Source organism: Halichoerus grypus, chromosome 12 (genome assembly GCF_964656455.1).
Source record: "Halichoerus grypus chromosome 12, mHalGry1.hap1.1, whole genome shotgun sequence".
Lineage (NCBI taxonomy): Eukaryota > Metazoa > Chordata > Mammalia > Carnivora > Phocidae > Halichoerus > Halichoerus grypus.
This window is the reverse complement of record NC_135723.1, coordinates 70,999,089-71,020,851: the sequence shown is the minus strand read 5'-3', so window position 1 is coordinate 71,020,851 and position 21,763 is coordinate 70,999,089. Positions and strand designations below refer to the sequence as shown.

The window sequence follows — 21,763 nt, the reverse complement described above, 5'->3', positions numbered from 1 at the left end:
CTCTCAAAAAAAACAAAAAACTGCTCAATACAACTTATCTATTCTACAGATTTTAAAAAAGCTATTTTGTGTTGTTATGAGTCACTACTGCTTCTATGTGGAGAAAAATTAAGATGCTGAAATAAATGAACATGTCAGTCATTTCTTCTGCTTCCAACCAAATGTGTAAAATTGGTAAGTGTGATTGATAAGCTAGAATGACTTTAAAATAAATAACAATTTCACTTTACAGCTCAGCTTAGAAGGATATCCATTCTGGCTTCTCGGAGAGAATACAAACCATAATTATAGTTCAAATAAACTAGGTTATGCTGCATTAACAAGCAATCCTAAAATCGCAGTGGCTCAAAACAAACAAACAAACAAGGTTTATTTTTCACTCAAACTATATGTCTATTGTAGATCACCCAGGTCTGCTCTGCACTGTCCTCAATCAGGATCCTGGCTAATGGAGCAGCCACTGTTTGGAATGCTATTAATCATTTTGGCAAAGGGAAAAGAATGTGGCAAATCACCCACTGGCTCTCCAAGTGGAGAAGGTTTTGCTTGCATTCTAATGACCTAGAAGGTTTTGCTCACATTTTAATGACCAAAGCAAGTCTCATGACCACTCCAGGAAGACAAGGAAATGCAATCCCAAAATGCCCTGCAGGAGAAACCAAAATAACTGGCAACAGCATTAATGACTACCACATCATCACACATAAATTCTTTCAGTTTCCTGCTACAAATCTATAAACTTTCTTCTCCAGCCATCTTCTCATCCTTCCCTACTATAACAGTAGAAGAGAAGTCCTTCCTCTTGACAAGATTTACCCTCCCTTATCTGCCCCTATCAGGTCAGGACCCAGCTCTATAGATTATACCCTCCCTCCTGTATCTTCAACTCCTTGGTTCTACCCCCCTCATTAGAATTTATATTTGCTTTTTCTAATTTAAAATGTAAAAATTCACCTTTTCCATTTCTATTTCTTCTCAACCATCACTTTGCCTCATTCCTCTCATAGCCACATTTTTTAAAAGAGATGTATACATTCCCAACAGCCATTTCCTCAACTCCTATTCATACCTCAACGTGCTAGATTGATTTCACCGCTCTAGTGACATTTATTAAAGTCACTAATGACTTCTTGTTGCTAAACCTCAAGTGCACATTCTAGTTCTCGTATTAGTTAACTCTTGGCAGGAACGTCTACTCCCTCCTACTCCTGAAGATACTTTCTTCATTTGACTCTGTAGCACTACTTTCTTGACTTTCTTCTTACATCTCCAAGGGGTTCTGTCTCGGTCATTTTGAATGAACCTCATTCTCCTCCTGTTCTTTAAATAGTGATGTTCTTGGGCTCTTGCTCTTGTCTCTTTTTTCGTCTCACCCAACATTAGTCTCATCATCATGGGTGACATCATTCATTCCCATGACTTCAATTATCATCTACATGCTGAGGACTCCCAAATCTCGATGCAAAGAGCTGATACAATTTCACAGTTATCCTGCCTACAACACTACACTTTCAGTGCTCACCTCTGTTCGTGTAGTAAATACCATCTAATTTCTAGATGTACCAGATCTGATTCACATGAAACCAGTCAGCTTTAAAGTCAAAAATGAAAACATAAAAACTAACATATAATCTTTTGTTAGCACTTATCTAAATTTTAATAAAATAATAACCTATGTGTATGTTTGTTTAATATCTCTTTTTTCCTGGGCTGTGAGACAGTGATAGTGTCCCTTCTCTCTCTAGGGCGTGACACAGTGGTGCTCAATAAACAGTTGTTAACTACTGTTGCAATTCCAATTCCATCCCTTCTCAAACATCCTTTCTGGATGGTCTGGTATACCTGATTATGTGCAGGTACATTGCAGTGCACGGCCTACTAGAAGTTGTTCTATCTCATTACACAGGATAATATGCTGCTACTCAACTCCAAGAAATGATAAGCCATGATTATTAATCTGAATAGACTAGGTTGTACTGCATTAACAATCAATCCTAAAATATTAGTGGCTCAAAAAAATCAGGCTGTATTTATTCATGCTACCTCTCTACTGATGTTTTTCACCAACAGAAGTTCCATGAGAAGTGTTATAGACTGAAATGTGTCCCTCAAAATTCATATGTTGAAGCCTTCAATGTGACTATATTTGGAAATAGCACCTTTAAAGAGGTAATTAAGGTTCAATGAGGTCAGAAGAGGAAGAAACACCAAGGGTGTATGTGCACAGAGAAAAGACCATGTCACAGCAAGAAGACCATCTGTAAGTGAAGGAGAGGGGCCTCAGGAGAAATCAAACCTACTAGCCCATTGAACTTGGCTTCCTAGCCCCCAGAACTGTGAGAAAATAAATTTCTGTTATTAGATAACAGTCTGTGCCATTTTTAAATGGCAGCCCTACCAAACTGATATGGGCAGTAAAAACTGAAAAGTCACTGGTGCCAGTATCCTATTCATGCTGGGATACTGCCCTGCTCCTGTGAAGTTCCAAGGATCAACATGAGGAGCAATTTTCATTCACTGTCAATGGCAAGAATGTGATGAAGGACATGGTAGATGATCTGACTTTCCAAATGAGGACCAAGTCCCTCCAAATAGTCACTCTACCCATTAAGACCAGTCTTCTCCTAGGGACAGTATTGAAAATGCCTGAGGGAGCAATTCAGTAGAAGGCAAACAAAACCTATCAGCAGGACATAAGCAGATCTTACAGGAGAGGGAAAGAATTGCCCTGGAGGATCTAGATATTCCTCCCCTTAAGAAGAATTTTTTTATTTAAAAAAAAAAAAAGAATTTTTTGAAATACTGCATTTCCTCACTAATCAGAATAACAGAAGTGTTTGGCCCTTGGTAGTAATCCACTCTATCCCTTTCCTGGTCTACCGTCTTCTTACTGGGCTTCTTCATGCTTCTCCTGCCTGCATAGGCTCTACACCAAGACACAAGACATGCTCCATTAGTGTTACCTGGGGAAATCTCCTTACCTGTTTCACTGATCCCCTTCAGCTCTAGATTAATGAGTTAGTTTTTCTACACTAGACTTAGCAAATCACAACTCCAATTCAGCGCCAAAAATTGAATTCTGTCCTTTAAAAACAGTAAGTTATCACACGTTCCTATATATTCTGTCACTGCATTTGTCAAAAATGTGACAACTTTTTTATTTTGCATATTCTTTTTTTTATTTTTTTTATTTTATTATGTTATGTTAATCACCATACATCACATCATTAGTTTTTGATGTAGTGTTCCATGATTCATTGTTTACATATAATACCCAGTGTATTTTGCATATTCTTATATAAGGCATAGATATTACTTTAATTATGCTACAAAATAGAACAATACTATTGATACACTGTCCTTAATAAGGTTGTCTACAATGAAATCAAGAAGCAAATGCTCTTTGCTTCTTATCATTTTTTAAAGATCATTTTTTAAAGCCTGTGATAAAATAGCAATGAGTTTATTATCATTAGTAACAGCAAAAACTTAAATATGCAGTTATGATTTCCATTCCTCAGGAAGACAGAAAAGAGTCCCAATCTAAATTCTATCTATATGAGCCAAGACGTAAGGAATGTGACCAAGAGGAGTTATCATGAAGACTCTTTAGAGTCAGCTCCCATCTGGTTCTGGTAAAGTCTCCGGTTTACTCAGAAGGTATTACTTGGGAGGCAGACTCAGGAAACTCCTGGACCAAAGAAGATATAGTTTGATGGTACAACAGCTCTGGGGGTAGGATACTGGGGGGAAACACCAAGCTGCCCTGATAAAGTACTTGATTTATTATCAAACTATTGTTGGCACATCCCAACCCTTTGGAAGTTATCCTAGAATTGCCTCTAATCCCAGCGCCTGCTGCTCCTGTACCTATTTTGCTTCCTATTTGTCTTCCCATTTTGTCTCATGATCACATTACTGATTGTCCCATTCTTGAAGCCCACTTCCTTTTTTTGAACTTTCTGTTCCCAAGAGATTGTCCAGTGTGTCCTCTTGGTCTCACAAGTGGTTCAGGTAGAGTCCAATGACTCGCAATGAATCTACTTGTCTCTGAAATCATTGCCAGTGCCATCTTTCCATAGATGGTCTATCTATGGACAGTGACAGACCTCATTATAGTGTCTTGGGCAAAGCTGTTGATCCCCATAACTGTGTGGAGCAGGAGAGAAAAAGGACGCTTTGTTATGACTGAGTTTACTCCAGTTTTTTTTTTTCTATCCCTGGTACTCTACTCAATGAGGAAGTGGTTTCAATCGTGTTTCCCCTCTTCCTATCCAGGACAACAGTTTCTGGCTCACATCCTATCCTAGCTACCTCAACCGTGAACACACACTACCTACCAGCAATGCCCTACTCCTGCTAAAAAGCTCAGCCACTTCTGCCATGAGTTATGTCAGTAAAATTAACATGACTCCTGTTTCCTTTTCAACTTTGCCTACATCAGTGACTTTCTATTTCTCTAAACTCTCCTTCACTTAAACCCATGTTGTAATGTTGTAAGCCATTAAAGCAAAAGAAAACAAACAAAATAGCTTCAGGGTACTGCTTTTTAAAAGCCTCAAGAATGAGGTCAAAACCAGAGTTTTGAGAGTGGCTCTTTGGAGAGGATCCACAGTGGCTGACAACTTGAAACATATTCACACTGTCACCCCACCTCAAAAAGAAGCATCCCATAACAGCTCCTCTCTGCAGGCATCTCTCCTAGCAGTTGCCTCCCCTGCAATGCTGCCTGCTGCCTTGCTTCTGCACGACCTTGGAGGAGGTCTCTGCCCCTTCCCTCGGAGGCACCCATTTCAGGTTGCCATCTCACAGTGACTGAGGTGTTCAGCTGTCACTAATTTACCCCATGCATCCAGGAGTATGATTACAATGCAGTTCTCTCTTTGAATAAATAATGTAGATCTGCCATGAATTTGCCCTGTGGAGGTCAATTCCAAAAAAACTTTTTACTCTCTCTACAACGCTTCTTTACTCAGACTTGTGCAAACAGCTACTGCTTATTATCCCTCTTGGTGAAGGAAGGAAGGGAGGAAAATAAAAAAAAAAAAACCATCACATACATCGATCTGAACACATATTGGTATCTGAAGCCAAGCAGTATGCTAGATGTTCACACATGCATTTTTATTTTTGCAGAAAATGGGTCTGATTTGAGCACTGTCTGAATCCAAAATCCATATTCTTCCAATATATCATGGCGCCAGGCACCATACATAGCTGGTATCCTTTTAAGAAATGGAGGAAGAAAAAGTATGGGGTGAGTGGCCATTGTGCTAGAAAGAATTGCCTGTGACACTTCTCTGGTTGTTCCAGTCTCTCACTGACCTTGCTTCACCAAGTCTCTTGTTCATTTATCCTTTGCCTATATAGTGTGACCTGAGGGACCAAAAAATGTCTCTTCCACCTTTTGATGACCATGCCTGAAACTTTAGCCTTGCTCCCCTCAACTCTATTTGGATAAAGGATCTGTAGTCATCAAGAATTCCCATTTAAAATAAAATGCTACATTGATTCTGGGATATATTTGCTGGTGGCCAATGGGCACACCTAACAGATGACTTAACTGAATATGTATTTTAGTATTTGATAGAGTGAACCTCAGTAATAGGAACTCACTAAACAGCTTAGTTTTGGTGAGGGGGAAGAAGAAGAAAAGATGAAGTAAGTAAAAAGTCTAGAAGTCTAAAGGTATGGGCAGCTTAGAGAAAACAGTCAAGGGCAGGCACAACCCAATTAGTAAATTGGGGTAGCGGTAAAACCCTCAAGGTGGGAGAAGGAGGTCGAAAGAGAAAAATAGAAGGGTACCAAACTCCATCGTGGATTAAAGGACAACCCCACTCAAACTGATTGGGGGAGAGGAGCTTGAACAAATGATGAGAAACTAGTAAAAGAAAAGAGAAATTGGGCACAACAGACTCCTAAGCTTATCTCTATTATAGAACACATACCATTCTTGTTGAAATTGTTTCTATTTCTATTTGCATGCACCCTCCATTAGATCATGGGTTTTTAGAAGAGAGGAGCCTCTGTGTCTATTTTATTTGTGTGAGACCAGAGCCTAGTACACTGCCTGGCATGAGCAGTTTAATTCTTGTTCAATGGATGAATGAATGAAAACAGTTTCCTTTCTTTTTTATTTCTCATACATAAAATCTTTGCTATGAAGAACCAGATATACTTCATATATGATGGAACTTCAGTTGTGTGTTTAGGATTCTTAGAGGTTCTAGGACCCTTTGGTAAGTATAAACTGTGTCATTTACAGAAAAGCAAATATCTTTCCTTAGAAATGTGGTAATGCCCAACATCTAACAAATATTATTTTGGTGATAATTATTATTATTTGTAATCAGCATTTTACTAATTTTCAAGGGTCTTTATTTACAGTTGAACATGCTTCTTTACATATTCTGTTTTTATATACATCATTTAAATCAAGCTCTACCCTGACATCTATTACATTATACTTCAATATACATAACACAGATGTAGATGAAATATAGCTAATGATTCCAAAATAGTTCCTCTAGACAGGCTATATATTTTAAATTCAATTTGATCTCCTTCTTATGTACCAAGGGAAAATGTATGAGATTTTTTTTCCCATGCATCCCTCTTTCCTCATTATCAAAGTGTTTATACTGAATTATTTTTAAAAGGCAGCATTTAGTATTCAATCAAATAATAAGGAGAATGTGTTCCTTCCCAGTGGTTTAATAATAATTCTTGCATCACCAACCCTGAATATTCATGTTATGGAAATGTGTCCTACTTCTATAGATTTCATCACTGTCAGCTGGTGCCACAGCAGAACACAGGGACAGTTAGTCAGTCTAAATACATTCAGGATTTCAGCAATTACCAAAATGTCTTCCCTGACTTACTATCAATAATTCAACTTTTGAGGAATATAATACTGAGACACAGGAGACTGACCAATAAATATTCTGCTATTCTTTGGAAAACCTAACTGCATAAAATTGTGATATCACTTGACTCAAGTCTTACTTCAGCTATATCTGAATGGCATAAAGATGACTGAGTGATTCAGTGGGGGAAATAAATCAATCAAGACAGTTTTTTTGTCTTTAGGTAAAGTGACTTATAGCATATTTATTTTTCCCCCATTTTGCTATTAGAACACAGCTTGTCAATGGTCTGATATTCATCATCCTCATTCCTCAAAACATGTATTAATCATGCTTTAACCTCAATTCTGTTGGCAGTATGACCTTGGCCTAGTCACTTAATCTCTCTAGAATTCGGTCTCTTCATCTGTAAAATGAGGAAGGTGGACTGGATTGGGGGTCAAGAAACTTGTTCCATAAAGAAACAAATAATATTTTAGGTTTTGTGGGACATACAGTCTCTGTTACAACTATTCAGCCCTGCTATTTTAATGCAAAAACAGCCATCCACGATATGTAAATGCATAAGCATTTCTGTGTTCCAATAAAATGTTATTTATAAAAACAGGCAGGCAGCAAGACAGGTTTGGTTTTATATAGCAGTTAGCCAACCCCTCTCAGGTTTTTTTCAAATCCATGATTCTATATGTTAGATAACTATAAGGCACCTGAACACAAGGGGGAATGAACTCATCTAGTCCCTCAGTGATCTAGAATTAAAGGGGCCTAGAAATTCTCCATTACAAAAAAAATTCCTCTGAAAAAATCAAGGATCCCTAAATAAACCCTACTGATTAACAGATTGACAAAGATTCCTCAGTTCTGGCTAGGCAGCACACATTTTATTGGTAGCCCAGGGTATATAGATTCTATGCAATCCAGGCCAAGTCTCCAGGTTGTTCCTGGAAGGGGAGAGAATATGTTTGCAAGAATGACAGGATTTCACTCCAGGTTTTGTTGCTTTTGACTGCACTGAAGGAACTAATCAGCATTAAAACAAATATTAGGTCACATTGTAGCTTCAAACTTAGAGGAAAAAAAGAGAAGCATTTTTGCATCTCTGTGTAGAGTACCTATTCCACTGAGTAGCTCAGATGGATAAAAGTCTCAAAAGTCAACGTCATGAGTTAATCCCTTGTGAATGTCTGTCTGTGAGGATCTGCAGTTTCATCCTACTACACACAGAAACACACACATGGAGGGGACAAGGCTTGACAATGCTAGTCTGTGGAGATCTAGTAGATAACTGTATGCTTAAAGAGGATTCTGTCACATTCAAAATAACTTTACAATGTTTATAGGAGTATGATAACTGCCCAAGAAACATGTCCACAGTGACAAAGAATCCCAGGATAATAAAAGGACAGATGGGGCATCTGGGTGGCTCAGTTGGTTAAGTGTCTGCCTTCGGCTCAAGTCATGATCCCAGTGTCCTGGGATCAAGCTCTGCATTGGGCTCCCTGCTCAGCGGGGAGTCTGCTTCTCCCTCCCCCTGCTCTTGCATTCTCGCTCTCTCTCTCAAATAAATAAATAAAATCTTAAAAAAAAAGGAAGGACAGAGTCCATTTGGTTTATAGCAGGGTTTCTCAACCTTGACACTACTAATATTTGAACTGGATAATTCTTTGTTGCAGTTGTCGGGGGAGGTCCTGTGCATTGTAGGAGGCACAGGATGTAGGTGGATTATGAGCAGCTCCCTATCCCTTCCCTCAGTCATAACAAATATGTTTCCATACATTGACAGGTGTTCTGGGCCAGGGGAGGAGAAGGCAAAGTCACACCTAGTTGAGAACCTGTAGATTACAGAAACTTAAGATACTGAATTTTCCATAAATCATCATCCATGCCACAGGAGTCAAGTAGTACCCCAGACCAAAACTGATATTCAGAAATATTTTATTACAATGACTTCCCATGTCCTTTCTGACTAATTCTTTCCCCCCTCCCAATATATCACAGAATACTCAGACAACAATGAAGTGGAGGGGACGTTATCCAGAGAAAGAACACCACTATCTTTGTCCTTTGTCCTTAGCAATATCTAACCCCTGACCAATGGCAATGTTCCCATTTCTAAATTTTACACACAGGGAAATCAGACCCAACTCACTATCTATCCCACTCAGCTCCTAGATTACTGTTCATGATTGCTTGCCCCAGTTACAGGTGAAAAGACCTACAGATTCTTAGGACATAATTCAGTGGCCTACATGGAGAGCCTGTAAGAATCTGGGTTCTTAAATCCCAGATCTCAAACTCTGTCCCAGGACCTGCAACTCTTTTTATTCCTACAATATCTAAATCCCTGCCTGGTTTCCACAGTTTTCTTAGGCAATACTGCCTATACTCCAGACCTCACTTCTGGGTCCCTACTACCAGCTATACTTCCCAGCTACCATTAACTATTTGTTGAGACTTCACTGGGTCATTTCCTGTTGCTATCTTCCTCTGTCTACTCTTTTGGGTAGAACCTTGTGGTTCTACTCTATCTCTGTGTTCCAATTATCTCTGTTCTGTAGGGTCTCACTGTCAGGTTGTGGCCATAAAGTCAATCATCTACTTATTCATGTCAGTGGAATAATAATCATAGAGTAAAGAGGGGAGAAGCATTTGTGTGGTTACTTCAAAGGCAACCCACCTTGAAAAGCTTCCTAGTATAACGTGACAACCAGAACTCTGATTATTAGAAGAAAAATCATCACAGGATATACTGTTATGGATATGAGGCTTTCCAACTTCTATGTAGAAGTTTCTACCAGTCTCTGATATTACAGGTAAAGAGAGGAAAATCAGCAAGTCAGTAAGGTGAAAGGACCTATGTATGAACGGTTCTTCTCTGCCTGGAAAATAAAAACAGTAGATATAATAACAAGTGGAAACAAAACACAAGATATTAATGTTAAATCTTACACAAAATCATATTTGACTTCAATTTGAGGAGCAATAATATCAAGTCACGTTCAATTACAAATGTAGGTATATATATTAATGCATCCTTGCTTCAATAGTCATATAACCAGGAAAAGTTTATTCAAGCATAAAAGTCACTAGGAAAAGTTTAAACACGAAAGGGATTTTTATTTCACCTCTGAGGTGAGATTAAGGAGAAAGTCTGCTTTCTTGGCTTGTGCTGCATATAATAAGGACCAGTGAAAAATATCTGAATCATAAACATCCTAAACTGTGCAGCCTTAACCACAGACATGTAGAAACTCCAAAGGCTGGCAGAGAGAATAGCATGGGCCTGGATCCTGGCGGGTAGAGGGCTGGGGTGGGGACAGAGACAGGGGGGGTTAACCAGCTGGATGTAGAGAGTATGAGAGGTTGGCTGTTAATCAAATCCTAATGCCAAAGGGGACTTCCCCAATGCTCAGGGGAGGTTAATTCCACAGAGATGTCTAGGGTGGAACCTAGCAGTAGGCAGAGACCACAGTAATGCTATGGTTCAAGGAAGAGCCACCTGATTGGAAGCACATTCCTAGCCAATAGCTCAAAGCACATAGACAGTGAAGGGAACAATAAATATGAAGTTGATAAGTTCTAGAATGGCTGTCATGCCTCAGTCAAACATAATGCGTTCCAGATCAAGCCTTGATGGGAAGAGAAGTACAAGTCAGCAGTAAGGTCAGAAATTAAGGCGGTCAGTTACTAGAATCCATCCACTGGAAAGGATGAAGTTCTAGCTGAGCCCTCCTCATTCATTCACTCATTTATCCAATTCTTTGTTCAATAAATGCATACTAATAACTCCTACCAAACAATGCTAGACACTGTTCCTGGCCCTATGGATTCCATGGGAAAAAATAAGCATGGTCCCTGCCCTTATGAAGAGCTTTGTTGGAAATGCTTTGAAAAATAGTAAACAGACAGGTTAAAAAATTTCATCAAGATAGGGCTTATAGACACTAAGTGCTAGCAAGATTAAGCTGCCAGTGCCCCCTGAAAAAATCTGCTCCAACCCATAGGCAGCCAGATTGGTAGCAAGAAAAGAAATGTGGTCCTACTACCTTGTAAATAATAAATGGAGGCCTTGATAATGACGATGATGATGATGAGTAGTTATATAATTGTTTCAGGTTCTAACCAAGAGATTGAAATCACATTAGTTATTTAAACAGAAAGAAATGAATAAAAAAGAGTTGTTAATTCAGTAAAATTTATTAATTAGTTACTGAAAAGACAAAAAGAGAACTCTAGGGTATCATAGATACATTAACTGTAAGACATAGTGGCCATCCCTAACAATGGAGGAACAAAGAAAACAAGTTAGAATTATTAACAGAAGCCTGGAGGGTAGACCTCATAGTGCTGAAACTCAGACTCTTAAGGAGGTGGGGATATTCAGAGGTGTGGGGAACCTGAGCTCAGAAGGAGGAAGAGTCACATGGGGCTGGATCCCAGACCACTGACGAGGGGGAAATGGGCCAGTTGGTACTGGGGTCTGTATGGGCTGGCTCTACGGCTGTTGGGAAAAAGCTGCAAACTGGACTCGACTGCTGCTAGTGGAACACAGTGCTGCTGCGGGGGCAAAAAAGCATCGCTAGGGTGTTGTTTATGGGAAAAGAAAGCCGACAGAAAGCAAATAAGAAGAAAAACAGAAAACAACAGCAAAGAAAAAGAAGCATGTTCCATCTACCTCCTTCGGCTTGCAATCTCCCTCTAGCATCCCCCACTGATGGAGTTTAACCAACTGACAAATCAGAAACATGACTTGTAGATACTCAGCCCAGTATCAAAAAGCAAAATATAGAACAATGGGTTTGAAGCCAAGAGATGATAGTTTAATAACCAGCCCAACCAATCTAGGGCAAATCTTTACCTTTTTGAGACACAGTTTGTCAAATTAGAACACTAATGTCTACCACAAGATGTCTTGAGAATTAGACAAAACGTATAAAAAGCACCTCACATAGTGCTTGACAAATAAAATGCATTATTTCACAATTAATGATTTCCGATCCTGATTCATCCTCCCAAGTACATCTGCCATCCCCAGTGCCTTCCTTAAACAACTACTCTGTAGAACTCCATATGTGGCCTAATCTATTGCCAGAATATATCTCAGCAGGAAAAATCTATTTATAAGGCCTCAACCAACAGGGAGCTCTTTTAAGTCAGGGACCATATTTGGCTCTTACATTTTCACTTCCACTCCTCTCTGTCAACCTGAAAATCTGGCAAAAAAAAAAAAGAAAAAAAAAATATATATATATATATTTTATCATCATCATTTTCAAGGTCTCCATTTATATTTATATATATATATATATATATATATGTATATGTATATATATGACCTACATACTTCCTTGTCCTTGCCACCATCAATCCAATAGGCCAGCTTTCCATTAAGACACTTCAAGAACAGTTCTAGAAAGATTTCAAACTTGATCCAACTTCATTCACTCTAAAGAACAGTCTTCATTCAATACCTTGTGTCCTAAGAGGATCGCATGCCCAAAAATCAAACACAGGAACCCACTACCATTTTTCTGATGTTCTCAAATCAGCAGCAGCATTCCAGACAACAGAGACCTTAAGACTAGGAAGGAGAGCTATTGAAGGTAGAGCAGTATCTGATGCTTTATGGCACATTTTAGAGGCAAAATCCACCATATCCATGAATGTCCCATAGAAACCAACTCCCACATAAAAGCAAAATATAGCTCTTCTGCTATTTTGCCTGAAATCATAGGTTCTTAATAGTTCATTCCCTTCCTGGTCCAAGGTTCATGTGATTCTACCTTTATTAATTATAAGACCTTGGGAAATTTTCTTCAACCTCTAAGCCTCATTTAATTAAAATAGTATTCCTAACATTATCTCACAGGTTTGTTGTAAGAATTAGATAAAACAATACATGTTCAAGGCAAGACAGCAAACAGTACTTGTTTAGTGGGTACATAGTTTCAGTTCTGCAAGCTGAAAAAGTTTTGGAAATCTCTTGCACAGCAATGTAAATATATGAACTATACATTTAAAATGGTTACGGTGGTAAATTTTATGTTCTGTGTTTTTTACCACAATTTTTAAAAATGTTTATTGAATTAATGTATGAATAAAAAGTTCCTATCAGATGCACAGGTGCACACACACACACACACACACACAGAATACACATTCATCACTCATCACAATGCCTGGCACATCGTAAGCACTCAAGTATCTATAAGGTTCTGTCTCTTTCCCCTTTGAGCCTCCCAACATTCTCTTGACTTCAACCTCACCTGCATGAATTTCTAATTTCTCTCCCTCTGAACACTATGTAGGCTTCATCACATTCTGTCCAGTGCTATTCCTTAACAGTTCAGTGTGGGCATGCTTTATCTTGCCAAGTAGATTGTCAGCTCCTGCAGAGAAGGGACCATCTTATATTTCTTCTATATTCCCCTTCATGTCCAATGCAATCTTTGCATTAACTGTTGGCTGAGATTCTACTTCAAATGAGATGGACCTTCCCAGAGCCAGAACATTCCAGTTACCCCTGCCTGCTCTTGGGCTTCCACTCATCATCATCAATCAACATTTATTTATTGATCTGTTAGTTTTTATTTGGAAAAGGGGACAAGAGTAAAGGATAGGGAAATAGGAAGAAAATAAAAAGATATATAAGACATGATTATTGTCCTCAAAAGGCTTACAATCTATTTGCACAAAGCAAACATAACGATGTTGGTAAAACTGCAAGGAAAAATGCTAAATGTCCACTGAGTATTAACAGACGATACAGGAATTCAGCAAGCCATGGGTACATCAAGGGAAATTCAACAGGAGATTAGTTTTAGAAAAACTTAAGTACGAGAGTATATATTCTTTAGAATTAAGATGATTCTTCAAGGGGTAAAAAGTGTATCTGCCTACTAACTCTAACTTTGAGATAAAATTATTATATATTTTCAGGGTAATAACAATAATAACAACAATTTTCATATACTCCAGTAGACTACATACTATCACTAATCCTAAAAGTGAGGGGTGCATCATCCCTATTTATACATAAAGAAACAGTTACTTGCCTGTAGATGTAGAGATAGTAAGTACTGGATTTGAACACATCTGTCTGACTCCAAAGCATGAATTCTTCCCACTATACAATTCATTCATTCATCAAACATTTATTAAGAATTTACTCTGGACAAGCATTATGCTAAAGACATTAAACTGAATAAAATATGATTTCTTCCTTCAAGGGGCTCATGGTCTGATGAGAAGGCAGTTACATAAAGATACCATCCATACAAAATGTGCTGAGTCTAAGAACAGAGATATGCAAGAAGTTATGGAGCATGTAGGAAGGAAACCTAATCCATCCTGGGAAATCTTGAAAGGTTTCCTGGAGGAGGAGAATTCTTTGTTAAGTCTTAAGGGATAAAATAAATAATAATAGCTTACATTTGTGTACTTACTAGGCAGAGACTATTATTAGCCCTAATTTACAGATGAGAAAATTGAGGCACAGAGAGGTGAGCAACTTGCCCAAGCTTCAGTAGTTTATAAATGGGTGTTAGAAACAGGTTATGTATCTGTTCTCTCTTAATCTCTACAATATCCTGCACATGAGTAGGAGTTTGCCAGAAAAGTGAAGAAGAGCAAGGCAAAGGCAAGAAACTGCACTAAATGGCACAATATAAAAAGTATAATATGGCTGGAGCAAGAAATAACAAGAAAGGAAATTAGAGAATTATGGGTCAGATCACAAAAGATCTTGTGTAACATGTAAAGAATCTTAGAATTTATCCTATAAACTATGGAGGGATATTGAAGATTTGTACATTAATAAATTATTATGTCAGCTATTTGAAGGATGAATGTGAGTTAAGATTAATGGGAAGGGGATCCATTAGAAGACAGTTGTTACTGTTGTAAAAAAAAAATAAAAAATAAAACATAATGTACATTTACCCACCAAACAATTTTTAAATGTTCAGTACACCAAGAGGACAGATTTAATATGCAGCAAAGAGAAGAAGAGAACCTAACCTTGAATAAAGAGAGCAAGATGGAAAACTTGGAAATAAGACATGTCTAGATGGCAAAAGAGGTGGAACTTGGTGATGAACTGGATGTGCCTATCTCCCTACCCATCAGACTTTCCTATTTTAAATAATCTGTCCAGAAAAATAGAAAATATAAATGTATATGTTTGTCATTTTGGAATTGGCTAGACATAGTGCTAGGCACAGGAGCAATAAGAATGAATAAGACATGCTACCCATCCCAGAAAGGCCTGCAGTCTGGAGTAGAAGTAGAGAAGGGCAGTGCAATAAAGGATTATGTGGTTATAAAAGAAATAGGTACATTTACTGGGGATTCAAAGCTGAAGTGGTTAGCCCTAACCAGGGGAGATCAGAGAAGAGTTGAAGGAGGATATGCCTCAAATTGAATCTGAACAGACACTTTCCAGTGGATCACTTGAGGTGAATATTTCTCCAGTGGAGAGTAGCAGGAATACAGCAGAACAAATAGTTTCAGTGTGAAGAAGGTGGGGGGGGGGGGGACAAGATAAATATGTGGACTCCTGAAGGCATCAAAAGTAGAGCAGGAATTTATTAGCTACAGGTTCCTCCATTAAAACACCTAAGCACAAGAAGGAAATTGGGGTCACAGAAGGATGAAGGTGGGAGACAAGATAGTGATCTGCAATAAAACTAAAAGAAGCGCTCTGGTTTTATTGCGCTCTCTGTGGCCACATCATCACACTCCACCTAGCCCCACCTGAGCTACAGAGTCAGTGCTCATTATGCTTAGAAAAGTGTATTACTGTATTAGAAGTCTAATAATTCTACCCTAACCTCTAGCATTTCCTATAATTGTAGGATGTCATCTTGAGGTTCACAGTTAGGGGTCTGTACATCAGGCACTACCCACTGCTCTTCTAAAGGATTTTAAATTACCTCATAATATCATGTTTGGAAGCTTCACTGCCTCAATCACAAGTATTGATCTTTGTGAGCAAAAGTAACTTTTTTTGACCAATGTGTTTATACAGACATTATTTTTTTCCAAATTGTAATGCCTAATGCCTAAAGGACAATATTATTTATAAATACAAACTCTCAGACTTGAAAAAGAACACCTTTATTTATCCTGTTTATTATACAACATCTATGCAAAAACTTCTAAATTTAAGAATCTTCCTGGAAATTCGGGAATTTCTGAATTTCTACTGCTGTCCCTAACAATCAATTAAGAAAAAGGGAAATTCCGTTACTAAGACTGATCACAGACTTTCTAGATTATTAAATGTATTGTCTTCAATACAGCAGCATAGGCTATAAATCAAGTTCTTTGATTCTGAATACTCTCAAAATTCTTTATAAGAAGGCTTAAAAGTATTTTTCATTAAGAAAAATAAAATTATTTAGTGGAAAAAATATTTAATAAAGTCATTTTAATTATATGTACACATTAATCATGAAATTGTACAGAATAATTGCAGTGACATTTCTCTACTTATTGTAATGAAACATGTAGTAAAAATAGAGCATAAACAGATAAAATATGTAAGTCAGTATTATTTGGGGTAGTATTAAGATTATTTAGTAAAGATTGTATCTCCCAGGATAAAATAATAGGTTCTCATTATATGAAGACAACTTACTTGGAATGGGGAACCAAAAACTCTTCTCTCTCACCATCAACCACGCCACGTCCAAACCCCACATCCAGAAGTATCGAAATCTCTGACCACATACCAGACTGGAGAGGGAACTTTCACATATTCAATACCTGCAATAAAATAAACTGGGGTTATGACATCAGAAGACAGTGGGCTAAGAGCTAAAGTAAGTCCTCCCTTTTCAAACATAATAGCATGTTTATTCATCCCATTGTACCTCCCCAGTTGCCCAGACAGAAAGTGTCTGAAATTTCAACTGGGAAATATGACTCACCTAAAACTTTTTGAGTAGCTTATGAGGGTTTAACAATGCTTGTGGATTGCTACCTGTGTCTTAGGTGTGGGGGTAGTGGTCAAGATGGAATGAGGCAAAAGAGCTTGATAAAATGGGTAATAAGTGGTTCTATAGCAGTTATATATTAAAATGACAATGTATGTATCATAAACCTTTACACAAACATTTTAGCATATGGTGCATATATTCCAAGTAATGAAAATGCAAAAGAAAAGGACCCTAGTACCATTTGACCAGCTTCAACACTGAAAAAAATACAAGTTAATGGAAGAGAAATTAATGATCTCATAAATGTTTCAAGAGTGAAAATACCGCTTTCTCCTCAACATAGAAAGAAGCAATTTCTGGTAATAAATTCTACCAGGTATTTTGTGGTGGTGCTATTTCTATTGCTTTTAAAAATGTATTTTTAATTGTCCTACAGATTTCCTTAAGCATACGAAAAGAAATCAGAGACTCCACTTGTCATAGAAAACCCTCAAAATAGGCAATACTGTTTCCATTGCTAAAAGGATTTGAAATATATACCAGCATACCTTACAAGTCAACTGTTCCCTACAATGTCTTCTCACCGAACTGAGGTGTTTTCACAAAGCAACAGGATTCAAAAGAAATAGAAGTAGGATGGCTTTTGCAGTAAAGCATAGCTACGGAGAAACTCCCTCTCTCTGTGTGTCATGCAGGCTGATTGTTACTTGTAGCAATGATAACACTAATATAATGGCTGCACCCATTTAATGTTATTTAAGTACCTGCAACTGACATGTTGGAATAAGGCTTTTTTTTTCCTTGTAAATTCTAATTAGGTCCCCTTCCTTCTTTCCTTTCTCCATCACGCTCTTCCTTTCTCCATCTCTCCATCTTTTCTTTTGCCCAATAGTAAAAAATGGGTACTAGTAGGTCTACATGTACCTCAATCCCTACCTCACGCTACAGTAGAATACCAACAGATTATTACATAGAGTAAACTTGTCACCTCTCCACCCCATTTACCCCCAGCAAGAAAAAAATTCTATTTCTTATCTATCTCGGTGCCTACATCAAAAATTTAGGCAAGTCACCTTTGCTTGTCATCCTCGCACATCCAGTAACTTGCCAAAACCCAACATTCTTGCTAAAAGCCTCTCAAATCTGTTCACTCCCCACCATTTCCCTGTACCTGCAAAATCTAGGCCCCCACAATTTCTTCCTTGTCTCCTCAGTGGTCTTCATACCTCCATTATAGGCCCTTCCAACTGCTCTCCACACTGCAGCTAGATTAATCAATCTAAAATACAAATCTGGTGAAGATACTCATCTGCTTAAGTCACTTCAGTGGCTCCCCATGTTCTTAGCATAAAGTCATATGCTCACAATACGGTTTTTTTAATTTTATTTTATTATGTTATGTTAGTTACCATACATCATTAGTTTTTGATGTAGTGATCCACGATCCATTGTTTTCGTACAACACCCTGTGCTCCATGCAGTACATGCCCTCCTTAATACCCATCACCAGGCTAACCCATCCCCCCATCCCCCTCCCCTCTAAAACCCTGTTTGTTTCTCAGAGTCCTTTTATAATCACGTCTCTGCTTAGCTCTTAACCTCCCTTCTCATTACTGACTCTTACAAAAATTGCCTGTGTTTTAGCTATCATGAACCACAGACAAGTTCTGAGGCCTTTGCACCCATTGCCCCTCTTACTAGAAAACCCTCTCTGCCTTTAACATGACTGATTCTTAATCAATTTAAAGGATTCATCTCAAATGTTAGTTCCTCCAGGATACTTTCTATCCTACCTGCTTGATGTTCCCACAGTGGGTGTTCACTTTTTGCTTCCCCCAAATGTCAGTATTTGTTGAAAAAAATGAAAAAATTCAAGTCATTTCATTGCACACCTGGTTTGACTGTAGCATGTGTGTATAAAGATCCAAGATAGCTAACAGTGAATGAAGTTACTCAACTTTGCATCCCATATTCAAATGTTTAGACATACATAACACCCAGACCACTTTAAACTATTCAAGGTTGACAAACACCCTGATATTATCAAATCCAAGTTCTATAAATATAAAAATACATGGTTTTCTAGAAAACCAAGGCTTGAATTTGCTAGGAGATCTCTCTAGTTTTAATATAAAAGTCAACCTTTTTTGTTCCAGGATCATCCAGTGACACATAATTGTCTGAAAGCTGATCAACTGCTTCCTTCTCACAGTAGTTAGGAACTGCCCGGTTAACAGCGGCTAGAGAATCACCCAGCTCTAACACACTTAATGTTATCCAAATCTAAACAAGTGTGATAACTAGAAGCAAATTCAATCAAAAGAAACATTATCACTTTCTCAATGATTAACATGAAACCAGTTATCTAACAAAAAATGTTAGACCTTATTTTAGAACAATAAGAAATTTTAGACCTCATTTGAGGTGACTCAAAACTTAGAAGTTCAAAACTTTAAAGCTTAATTCTGTGATAAGCCAGCTGGCATCAAGATAAACTATTTGTCCAATTTACAAGAATCTCTTGGATAAGAAATCTAAGATTCAACTCTCAAACACAATATCTAAGCTTTAGTTTTGAGTGTGATGGGTGGATAAGGGGGTAATGTGTGAATATTCTCTGCTTGCTCTCAAGGTTAATAGGCAACAAGTCTGGTAAGCACAGTTTCAACTAATCTTGCCAGGAGCAGAAGCCATAATCCACAAAGATTCACCTTCCCTGCCAAACTGCTATTCTATATTCTGTATGGTTGAGTGTATAATACTGTGCTACCTTATCAAGCATGGTTGGTACTGGATGCTCCACCCAGACTCCCTCCTGAGGGTTAAAGCATCCTTCCCCCAAGTGACAGAAATATCGTCTTTTGACAGCTCACAGTTATGTCCCTCACAAAGAAATGTCCTTGACCACAGGGAAATATCTCACTTAAGATTAAGGCCCCTCCCAGGAGAGAGCCAACAGTCAATGGCCAATTCATACTCAGGAACAAAGTCTCTCATGCTTCAATTTGGAACAACTCTAAAGGGACATCCCAGCTCCAAAGCTCCCTACAAGCTCCACTGATGCCTCAGTTGCACTGCAGGTCAGCTTCTCCCTTTTTGCAGTCCTACCTTTCTCATTTCCTTACAGGTGCATTGCTAGAGACCACTTCTCAAAAAACCTCCTACATGCAACTCTTCATCTCAGAATAGATTTCCAAGGCAACCTAATCTAAGACTCAAGTCAATAATTGTGTAATGCAAAAAATAGCAACATACAATAAATTTGCTGACTTCATCATAACTTTGTCCCGGTCTTCTATTAAAGATGTGAACCTACTGGGACGCCTGGGTGGCTCAGTCAGTTAAGCGTCTGCCTTTGGCTCAGGTCATGATCCCAGGGTCCTGGGATCGAGTCCTGCATCGGGCTCCCTGCTCTGCGGGGAGCCTGCTTTTCCCTCTGCCTCTGCATTTCCCTCTCTCTCATGAATAAATAAATAAAATCTTAAAAAAAAAAAAGATGTGAACCTATTAATTGAGGCAAAGGCAAGATCTAGAACTTAATTTATCCCAGCTGACTCCAGTTCCCTTTTTTTTAATTTAAATTTTAGTTAACATATAGCACAATATTGGTTTCTAGAGTAGAATTCAGTGATCACCTACATCACCTACATACAATATCCAGTGCTCATCACAACAGGTACCCTCTTTAATACCCATCACACATCTAGCCCATTCCCCACCCTCTTCCCTCCATCAACTCTCAGTTTATTCTCTATCATTAAGAGTCTCTTATGGTTTCCTTCTCTCCTTTTTTTTCTTTTCCCTCTTTCCACATGTTCACCTGTTTTCTTTCTTAAATTCCACACATGAGTGAAATTATATGGTATATTTCTTTCTCTGACTGACTTATTTAACTTAGCAGAATATACTCTAGCTCTCCATTCACATCATTGCAAATGGCAAGATTTCATTCTTTTTGATGGCTAAAGAATACTCCATTGTGTGTGTGTGTGTATATATATATATATATATATATATATATATATATATACACATACCACCTCTTCTTTATCCACTCATCAGTCAATAGACATTGGGGCCCTCTAAATAATTTGGCTATTGTTGATAATGCTGCTATAGACATAGGGGTGCATGTACCCCTTTGAATCTGTATTTTTGTATCTTTTGGATAAATACCTAGGAGTGCAGTTGCTGGAGCATAGAGTAGTTCTATTTTTAACTTTTTGAGGAACCTCCATACTGTTCTCCAGAGTGGCTGCACCAGTTTGCATTCCCACCAACAGGGCAAGAGGGTCCCCTTTTCTCTGCATCCTCACCAACACCTGTTATTTCTTGTGTTATTAATTTTAGCCATTCTAATGGGTATGAGGTGGTATCTCATCGTGGTTTTGATTTGTACATCCCTGATGATGACTGATGTTGAGCATCTTTTCCTGTGCCTGTTAGCCATCTGGATGTCTTCTTTGGAAAAGCGTCTATTCATGTCTTCTGCCCATTTCTTATCCAGTTCCCTTTTAACCGCAACAAAATTTAGGAACTAACCCACTGGTATTAAAAATTACCTGATTTCTACCCTTTATCCTGAACAATTTTCAATGTTTGGCAAAAGTTGTTGGATAGTTTTATCATCACCCAATTCTAAGAGGGGTAATATTCTAGATAAAATTCTAATTGAAAGAGCACAAACAGAAAAGGAGAATAAAAATGATATGACCACAGCAGATCACTATGTTCTTAAAGATACGGGAAATGTATTTTGCTGGACTTATAAAGACTCAGGTCTTTTCTGATAAAAATAAAATGAGTTAGAATAGCATTTACTTCTCAGTTCTCAATCTCCTAAAATCTCCTTTTGAAATGAATGAAAGGTTGCCACTGAATCACTGATTCTTTTACGCCATCCACTTCTACTAGCTAATAGGATCTAGCAGTACATTAAAAGGATTATTCACC

At 38.1% G+C, this 21,763-nt stretch overlaps 2 long non-coding RNA genes across 2 annotated transcripts in view; both read right to left on the bottom strand.

Annotated features, from left to right (window-relative positions):
* Positions 1 to 21,763, bottom strand: part of LOC118519155 (uncharacterized) — a 131,315-nt gene that overhangs the window by 97,777 nt on the left and 11,775 nt on the right. The window contains exon 2 of the long non-coding RNA XR_013443004.1: positions 16,510 to 16,637. This is a non-coding gene — a long non-coding RNA (uncharacterized LOC118519155). The remainder of the gene's footprint in view (positions 1 to 16,509; positions 16,638 to 21,763) is intronic.
* On the bottom strand, positions 8,788 to 13,259 carry LOC144379675 (uncharacterized). Its single transcript, XR_013443005.1, has 2 exons — positions 13,136 to 13,259; positions 8,788 to 9,748 (listed from the first exon to the last, which is right to left on the bottom strand). It is a non-coding gene; the product is annotated as an uncharacterized LOC144379675 (long non-coding RNA).